This window comes from Miniopterus natalensis, chromosome 8 (genome assembly GCF_054644295.1).
Source record: "Miniopterus natalensis isolate mMinNat1 chromosome 8, mMinNat1.hap1, whole genome shotgun sequence".
Taxonomy (NCBI): domain Eukaryota; kingdom Metazoa; phylum Chordata; class Mammalia; order Chiroptera; family Miniopteridae; genus Miniopterus; species Miniopterus natalensis.
The window spans coordinates 75,442,522-75,452,348 of NC_142088.1; positions in this window are offsets into that span (position 1 = coordinate 75,442,522).

Here is a 9,827-nt window from a genome sequence, read left to right on the forward strand (position 1 = left end):
TTGTGTGAGGCATGAGGCCGGCTTTCCATCCAACTAGAACAGTCGTTTTCCATGAGGCCTAACGTGTGCCAGGCCCCCTGCTGACCCATAAATGACTGCTCCTTCAGTCCTCACGCCCTTCCGGAAAGAGTCTGTGTTACTTCTCCCCAGGAGAGACACCCAAGGGCCCCAGAAGCCAGGTGATTCCCCGAGCTGGTGGAGACCCAGAAGCCTGTGTGGCTTTGAGGCCTGGGCAGATTCAGGGAGGGATTTTTTTAGGAACCCAGAACTCAGAGCCAGTTGGCCCTGCTGGGCAAGAGGGGCGGTTGGAGACAGGGACACTGCCTTGCGGCTGCCTGAGGACCCCAGTCTTCATTCAGGGGTCACGCAGGCCTTGTGTGTTCGCTCTCTCTCCTCCTCCTTGCCACCCTCCTCCTCTTTTTTAAGCCACAAATTTCTCCCACATTATCAGCTTAAGGTAGCGCTTTGCAGCCGTTTTTATCTTATGGCTCACTAAACCAATTACTAAAATTCTGCAGCGCAACAAAAAATATATTTTTTGCCAATCTGACAAAAAATAGGTATAATTTTGGTTCATTCACACTGGATGGCTATGGTTGTGTTATCTCTTGTCTTTTTTTATTGGGAAATCTGGGAAAAGAGGTTTGTGCCCCTGGCTAAATAGTCAGGTATTGGGTGTTTTAAAAATTCTTGCGGCTCACTGGTTGAAAATCGCTAGCTTAAGGGTTAAAGTGAGGTCACATTACTTTTACTACTCGAAGTCCAAAATTCCTATCTCCCATCCCACCTATAACAAAAAATGGTGCACTTGCCTTTTAGAGGCGAATTTCTTTCCCAGGATAGGTCCATGCACCCGAGGGGGCCACACGCCGCCCACCAGACAGGTACTGACGATCACGAAGGCGCCCTGGGCCTGGGCCACCCCAGCATGGGGCATCTGCAGTCTGATGGGTCCCTGTCTGCTGTGGGACAAGGCTCAAGCCGCGCTGCTGGCCAGGCGCAAAGGGACAAGCAGGCACTGGGCGCCACCAGGCCTGGGAGACACAGGGCGCGCACGTGCAGCCTGCGGGGACCTTTTCCCGGGCCCAGAGCCCAGAGCCCAGAGCCCAGAGGAAGACACTGACGTTCTGTCATCACATGAAAAGTGTGGGTTTTTTTAAATATATCTTTATTGATTTCAGAGAGAGGAAAGGAGAAGGAGAGGGGGAGAGAGAGAGAGAAGCATCAATGATGAGAGTCATTGATCGGCTGCCTCCTGCACGCCCCTGACCGGGGATCAAGCCTGCAACCCGGGCATGTGCCCTGACTGGGAATCGAACCGCTATCTCTTGGATCCTAGGTCGATGCTCAACTGCTGAGCCACGCCCGGCCAGGCATGAAGAGTGTATTAAGGGCCCCAGTAAAGTCAATAAAAATGTTTTTTAAAAATGTAACATGTACCACAAAAGAGCACAAAATAGAAGAGTGCAGTCTCAATAAATGTTCACACTGCCAGCATACTTTTATAACCAAAAAAAAAAAAAGAGCTTATTAAGGGAACTTACATACGAGGCGCATCCCAGGCTGCACTGGATGCCACGGACACCCTCTGCACCGTGCAGCAATCGCTAAGGGGTTGGTTATGTAGGACAGGGAGGAGGGGTAGGGTACTGGGGCCTGACCCCCCCCCGGGCAAGGGGAAACCACCCATCATGTTTCCCTGGGATGGGCCATCTGCCTGTCCCAGGAACCAGCACAAACCCGGACGCTGTGGGGCACAGGGCCGGAGTCAGACAGTCAAGGTATTTATAGGGAATGATCTGTCCTATCTGGATCTCGCTGGCAGGTGGGGCTACATCCCAGCAGTGACGGTCACAGCATGAAATAGTCTGTCCTCTACAGCAGATGCACACATGTGTACAAAAAATGTACACTCACTCACACAAAATCCAGAGGGGTTGCTGAGTGCTGTCCAGGAGCCAGGCACCAGTTACTGCAAACCTGCCCCGGGGCAAAGGCCAGACTCTACACTTGTATGCTGGCAGGTGTGAGAAGTGCTACAGGGAAGACTGAAGTATGGAAGGGGAGAGGGAGTGGCCACCCAAAGCCTGTCAGAGGTGTTGCAGAGCAGAGACCTGAGGGAAGGGGACGGAGCTTTCCAGACAGAGGCCCACAGAGGCTGTGCCTGGCCTACCAGAGGACCAGTAAGAAGGCTCGGTGGCCGGTGGCCGAGCACAGTGACCTGAGGGGCAGGTGGGGCATGAACGCAGAGGTGAGGGAGCAGGTCAGGTGGGATCTTGGGGCCAGGACACAACTTTGCCTTCGGATTTCATTCTAAGTGAGATGCGAGCCCTTGGGGAGTTTTGCAAGGGAGTAACATGAGCTGTTTTCTGTTTTGAACAGACTTTATGGGCCTCAGTGGAGAACTGACCATATGGAGCAGTGGTGCAAAAAAGGAGGCCACGAGGGAACCTGGCACCAGAATGTTCCAGTCAGAACTTGGGCTGTCTGGCACCAGGGTCAGGCTCATCTCAGGGTCAAGTATCTTGTGACACCAACAAAGGGAAATGTGGGTGCTCTGGACTGGAGCATGGGGGCAAGGTGGAGAGAAGAGGCCCTGAGACACTTGTCACCTGCCCACCACCCTAAGCCAGTAATTTTTATTTTTTTTATTTTGAAATAATTTTAGACTGAAGGGAAATTTGTAAAACTAATACAGAGTGCTCCCATGCATATGTTTCCCAGCTTCTCCTAACGTTAACATCTACTATGGCACAAATCAAAAACAGGAAATTAAAGTTGGCACAATGCTATCGACTGTGTCCTTTTATTTTCCCAGGACGCCACACCGCATTTAGCCGCTGAGTCTCCTTGTCTCTTCTAATCTGGGATAGCCCTCGGGGGTCTCTCCTTACCGCCATGACCTTGACACTTTGGGTGGTAGTTTTCTAGAATCTCCTGCAGTGTGGGTTTGTCTAATGTTTTCTCACGACTGGGATGAGATTATGCATTTTTGCAAGAAGTCCACAGAAGAGACGTGTTGCGCCGGGTGCATCCTATCAAGGGGCACGTGCTGCCGATGGGTCTGGTTCCTCGTGATGTTCACCTTGCTCACTGGGTCAAAGTGCTGTCTGTCTGCTGAGTTTCTCCACTGAAAAATTTTCACTTTTCCCTCAGTAATTAATATCTTAGAGGGGATGATCTGAGATTATGCAAACATCCCATTTCTCCTCAGCTTGGGAGATCTTGTTATTACCACGGTGTTTGCTTTTTGATGGTTTCCGTGACCTGCCTCCTCCCCTCGGTCATTCACCCATTATTTATTTGTGTCAGGATGGAATAATGGACATTTGTTTTATTATATGGGTATAATTCAACACCATCATTATTTATTTTGTTGCTCGAGCTGTCTCAGCTTTGGCGGCCGGCGCTCCTCAGGCCGACTCAGCCCAGCCCCCGAGGCCGTTTCGCTCCCCTGCCCGTTGGCAGCATGTCTCCCGCAGCCAGGCCCACCCTCGTCCCCCGCAGGCTGCCCGCCCTGCTCGGTTTACCGCTCCCCTGAAGCGGTGTCGGCATCGCTAACCCAGGCCCTGTGAGAAACAGTGTACCGGCCACATCACGGCCTCCACGTTCTTTTTGACTTTGACGCTATAGGATCCGGTTCAAATCGTTGTCCAAGGTCACTTAGGCCAGTTCCTTTCTCTTTCTCTCCTCCGTCAGTGCGGCTATGTCACTCTCTGGATGCAGCCAGGCCCACTGATCGTTTGTATCCCACCTTGGGTTCCCCCACATGCTCAGCGGTTTTAATGATGTTTATATCTGGGCATGAGAAGGGCATGCAGAGCGTTACTGTGGTTGAAAGAGCCAGAGCCCTGCAGACAGACAGGCTCAGGAGGTGTCCCGCCCTCCTCCCTGCTCCCAGGTCCCTTTCGGACCCACCCCTGAAGGAACCAAGCTCTGCAGTTTCCGGTTTATCTTTCTCACTGGTGATCCCTCTAAAGCCCCCAGGCCTGAGCACCCTGCTCCTCCCTGCCTTCCTCGGCGTTCAAGGCCTCCGCAGTCTCCTAAATCTGTCCGCTCACACAGGCCTGCTGTTCCCAAGACTCCACCTCTGGCCTCAAGTCCTCCCAGCTCAGGCTTCCCCAGGCCTCTGGCCTCTGGACCCTGAACTGCTTCTGAGGTAGGAACTAAGTCACCTCCGGTGTCTAGCCCACTGAGGAAGGAGGGGCCCCGTCAGGCTCCCAGGGGGCTGCTTCCCTGGACACCCGGCTTCAGCACCACTGTCCGCTGCACTCAGCACCCCCAGGGGGCAGCTACTGAGCCCTGCCAGCGCCACCTCCCCCAGCCCCTTTCCTCCTGGGCGGCCAGTGCTGCATTATTTGTGTGAACTTTCTTGCTTGTTACATTGACTTTGAACCTGTTCTCATGTCAATGCATGTATCTGTATCCCTCTCAGTTTCCCCACCTATAAACCAGAACCAGTTTCTCTCCCTGTCTTCCAAGGGACCTCTCAGGGCTGTGGCCGGTTGGAATGGTTATGTGAGTGTGTTGGGGATCTGGTGCCACCTGGTGGGTGCCACAAGAAAGGCCTCTTCTGCATTCAAGTTGTAGCCTCGGATTCCCACCACAGAGCAAAGCAACTTCCAAACATGAACGATCATTTGTGCTTTTCTTTCCTTTTTCAGGTCACCATTAGGTGGAAAAAGGCAAGGAGACCTTATATGTATTGTCTTCTGTGGTCAGCCCCATAGAAAAATGTCCTTCAGTGAAACCACCGGCCACATGAAGTTTGGGGGCTCCCTCGGTAATCAATTACCAGGTTTCCTAGACATCACAGATAAAATCAAGGTCTGGCTTAGCGAAAGAGGAGCTCAGAGTTGAACAGCCGTTTTGGAAGACCTGCTCTGAACAGCTCGCTCTCTCTCTCTCGCATTACTCAGATTATCACATCATTTTCTCTCTAAAGCCCAAACTATATAAAACCAAAGAACCTCAGGGTAATTCACTACAGTTGCTTGATTTTATAAGTAATTATAATCGCTTCCTTTCAGTGTGTGAAGTGTTTTCTCAATGATCCTCACAACATTCTGAGACACACAGAGTACTGTTAGGATGATGATTTATATATAGGGAAACTGAGGCCCAGAGAGGCTCATGGACTTGCCCAGTGAACAAAAGGGCCTGGTTTGGGGAAAACCCAGGCTTCCTGATTCCTAGCCCACTCTTTACCACATTAAAATCACTGAAAATATTATAGGTTTGCATTTCTTTACTTTTATTTAAACTGTCAAATTTTGAATCTCTAAGTGTAAAGATATTACATAATGATATTTATATTTTACTTAATTATTTTTTCTTTAAAATAGATCATATAGAAAAAATATCAATCAGTAAACATCTTGGTGCTCAAAGCAATTGGTTTGGATCTAAAGAATTCAGGTGGTAAGTTTGTCCCACAAGGGCAGTGGCCTCCTCTTACTCATTTCTGCACCCCTAACACAGCGAAATGTTTGGCACAAGGTAGGCTCTCAATAAATGTGTTGAATCAAAGAATGTAAAAGAAATATGAAAACTATGTGTCTAATATCTGTTTACCTTTCCATGGACATATATGTTCATAGAGTATATTTGCTATAGGGAAAAACAGGAGTTAAACCCAGTGGATGAATTTAAAATCCAGAACATCAGAGATGGAAGGACATGTTAGGTACTCTAATCCCACCCTGGTAAATATGGGTGTAGTCTCTACAAATTCAGCAAGTTCATGCAATTTCCTTGCCTTTTTTTAAATAGGGGGAAATAACAGTACTGGCTATATGGGATTGTTATAGGGTTAAGTGAGATGTTACTCGCAGCACAGTACATACTAAATATTAGCTTCTATTAGGATCTCAATATTCACTTGTTGAGGGAGTGAAGCTGAGTCTTACCCACCACCTCCTCTTCCTCCCCACCCTCCACCATCCATCTCCCATTCTTCAATAGATAAGCTGAGATCTGGGCATGAAAGAACTTTCCAATGGTGAGGGGATGAAACATTGCACTTAACACTAGAGCTGTCTCTTCCAGCAGGGGTTGGCGATAATGCTTAAAGGATGGGGAAGCTGGGTGTGAGCCTTCCTGAAGGGGAGTGAACTGGCTGGCTCGATGCCCTCTCGACCCTTCCAGGGATGCAGAGGAGTTGGTCTCAGGTCTCCGGGCAGACTCTGCAGCCTTCCCCTTCTCTGCCAGCCCATGGGCCATTTACCCTTCCCCACTATATGGAGCCACAGAGAGAGGTTTCCTTTTTTGAAGGCAGGAGGCCTGCCTCTCCTAGAGGGCAGCTCACAGAAGGCCGCCTTATGCAGGAGCACCAAGGAGAGGGCGCCACTTACCTCTCAGGCGAAGAGCCGTGACCCCTCCCTTCCTCCTCACAGAGAACCCAGTCAGGGCCAGCTAGCACTTTACCCAAGGCTGCTGACCAGCAGGCAAGCTGGGAACAACGGGCAGGCCTGGCGTTAAAGGATAGGCTGGGCCCTTTCCTCAGGGACTTGGACCAGGGCGTAGAGAGACTGAGCAAGTTACCAACAGGGACAGAAGCTGAACAGCTATGAAGCAGAGAAGTTGGGTGGAGCAGCCGTGACGGGCCCCGAGCAACTGAGGTTAGCAGGCAGTGAGGAGGTGGGTTTCTAGCGTTTGGAAAACACAGGAAATAAAGCAGATGCACCAAGAGACAACAAAAGGCAGATCAAGGTGGCGCCCAAGCATCCCATCCCCGAGCTGCCTGCTCCCAGCCTTCCTAACCCTCCTTTCCTTGAGGATGCTTAAAGGAGTCTGCGCTCCTTGCCACCAAAGAGCCTAAATCAGATCCCAGACCTTTGCAAAGGCCTGGACACAGGGCATGGGCACAGGGCATGGGCACAGCGCGTGGGCACAGGGTATGGGCACAGGGCATGGACACAGCGCGTGGGCACAGGGTATGGGCACAGGGCATGGACACAGCACATGGGCACAGGGTATGGGCACAGGGCATGGGCACAGGGCTCTGGTGACACATTCTCCAATGGTGGTATCTTCAAATAAGTGTTTTGTTTCAGATACTTCATTTGCAGGAAGTTTGTTAAAGCCATTGAGAAAAGACTTTAGAGAAAACAATGCAGAAAAAAAAAGACTTTGAGATATATATAGAAGGCTGTCAGACAATGCTTACTCCCCCGGTAACCAACAGCTGAAGTCCTTACACACACACACACACACACACACACACGCCCTGCCCCAGGTCCAGCTGACAATCTCTCAATAGCTGGTGGCCCACAAAAGGTGGGGCCCTTCTTGATGTGCTTACTCTCCCAGATAGCAGAAGTTGACCTGACTTGAGGCTGAACCTAGGGACAGGCTACTCTGAAGATGAGATTGCCTGGAGGGCCAAGCTGGCCACCCTGGGACACCAATGGTTCTGCTCCCCCTCCCACCCTGGCCTTCCAGAACCTCTCACCTCTGCTTGGGCTGATACATTCACCTCTAATTACAAGTCTGACCAGATGCCCAGGGCCTCTTCTGTAACTTCCAGCTAACTGCTGTGGGCCTTAACTAAACTTTACCCACCTCCCCCTAGAATCTAAGTCTAGAGTACTTACCAAAACTAATCGCCTCTGGTCGCAGAGTGCTATTTACTTCCACCACCAAAAATCCAGTTGGATTAGCAGAAAGGCCAGCAGGAGACAGAAACGTGGTTACCACCAACATCCGCTGTTTATGACCCACAAGTAGGAGCGCCAATGAGCAGTCACGTAAGAAGAGTGAAGGGAGGAGAGCCGACCACACCCCCCGCTGCAAGCCACTGTAGCCACAAGTCTGGTCTGCACTGGGGTGGGTGCTAATGTGGCAGGGACAGGAGTGAAGTTTGAAAAGAGACAATGAGCCTGAGCCTTAACCAAAATGACACTGTCTCAGCAACTGACACCGATGGACAAGTGGTGGATTCGAACTGGGCCTCACTGAGGGAGCCTGCTAAGAAGCAGGGGATCGGATGGTTTGAAGCAACAGTAGGCAGCAATTCTTGGAAAAATAAAGTCATTTCACTGACACCCAGTGAGCTGGTATTACTTAATCCAGCTATTCACACTATCCTTATCACCAGCTCTGATGATGTATTTTGGAAACTTTCCCCATCAGGGAGAGTAAGCACATTCGTCCCAGCTTCTGATGGCCAAAGATAGTTTCACGGAAAAAACAGAGTCAAGAAAGCAAAGGGGGAGTGTGCGGGGCAGCCGAGGCAGGGGCTCCAGGACCTAATCCGGCCAGTGTTACCATCACAGCATGGCACGTTACAGGTAGTGAAAGGGTGTTGTATGTTGTGGCGATAAGGGAAGCTGGCATCTCAGAAAAGACAAGAAAAAAAGAAATCATTTTATATTAGAACAGGATTTGTTTACAAACTCAGATTGAAGTTAACCTGAAAATAATTGTATGATTCCATGACATTTTAAAAACAGATATTTTCTGAGTCAGTCTCTAAAGTGGTCTGCTGTGCTGTCACCCCCAGGATCAAGCAGAGTGATCAACATGTGCCCAACGCACATAGATTTTGGTCCCAAATACAATTCCACAGCTATGATTCCACAGCAAAAGGAACTAGGAAGCCTTGGAAAGTATCTGATTCTATATCTTGGAGCAAAGATAATTTAGATGGGCCTGTAGCATCAATGCTTTGCCAGGAAGAAAATATGCTTCCAAAATGATCCAGAGCAATTTCAAAGGAGAAAATTGGAAGGGGCTCCCACTGAGCAAACTGTGACAATTTTGGCATTAGAAAGAAAGCAACAGTCTCTTGCAGAGCTGTATGAAGCATGCAAAAAAAAAAAAAAGACATGCACAATTTTGTAAATGATTTTTACAGTGTGTTGATAAAGCCAAACTCTGCATACTGTACACTGTACTCAAGTTTTGGCCAATATCAGAACGTCACCATTGCCAATCTAGCAGCTAAAAGATTAATCACAATCCTGCTGGTAAAAGGTGCAGAATCTCATCAGCTCAACTCAGGCAACAAAAATTTTAGAAATTTGCTCTTAAAAAAAAAAAGCCATAGGCTTGGAAAGTCCAATTATCTCCCCAGCAACTCAGCCTAATAAGCACCAAATCGTGATGACTCGTCCTGGAAAGCCGGACCCTGTCCTTGGGCAGGAAAGGGCAGGAACATCTCACCAAGAGTGCTCCCCACAGGGCCTCGGTGGGATGTGGCCCGAGAGGATGGTTCTGCACCCCTGAGCTGGGAGAGCACATTTCTATATCAGGATGGATAAAGGAACCTACCTGATGTGATGCTTTGGTGCTGGTCAAGTTATCTGTAATAACAAGTTTCATTCCACTGTTTCATAGGTACTTTGATTTAAGATGTTTGAAACAGTTGAGAGAATTGATTACATTTTTATAACTATTTTATTAGATTTACAAGTTAAAAGTTTAGGAAGATTTTGCTTATTAGAGTTGAAAGACCCCTTGGGGGTGTATTTATTTATTTATTATTTTAAAATATATCTTTATTGATTTCAGAGAGTGGAAGAGAGAGAGCTGAAATATCAATGATGAGAGAGTCGTCATCAACAGGTTGTCCCCCACACGCCCCCAACCAGGGATCGAGCCTGCAACCTAGACATGTGCCCTGACCGGGAATCAAACCTCGATCTCCTGGATCCTAAGTCAATGCCCAACCACTCAGCCACGCCTGGCCGGGCCTCGGGGGTGTATTTAAAAAATCAGGTAAATTAAATCTGAAAGTACAGTTTGAAATGTCTAAGGGAATTTGATCCATTAAGCACAGAAGTAGTGTGGTCTAATTAAGGAAGAGTCCATCTGTAAAGCCCACA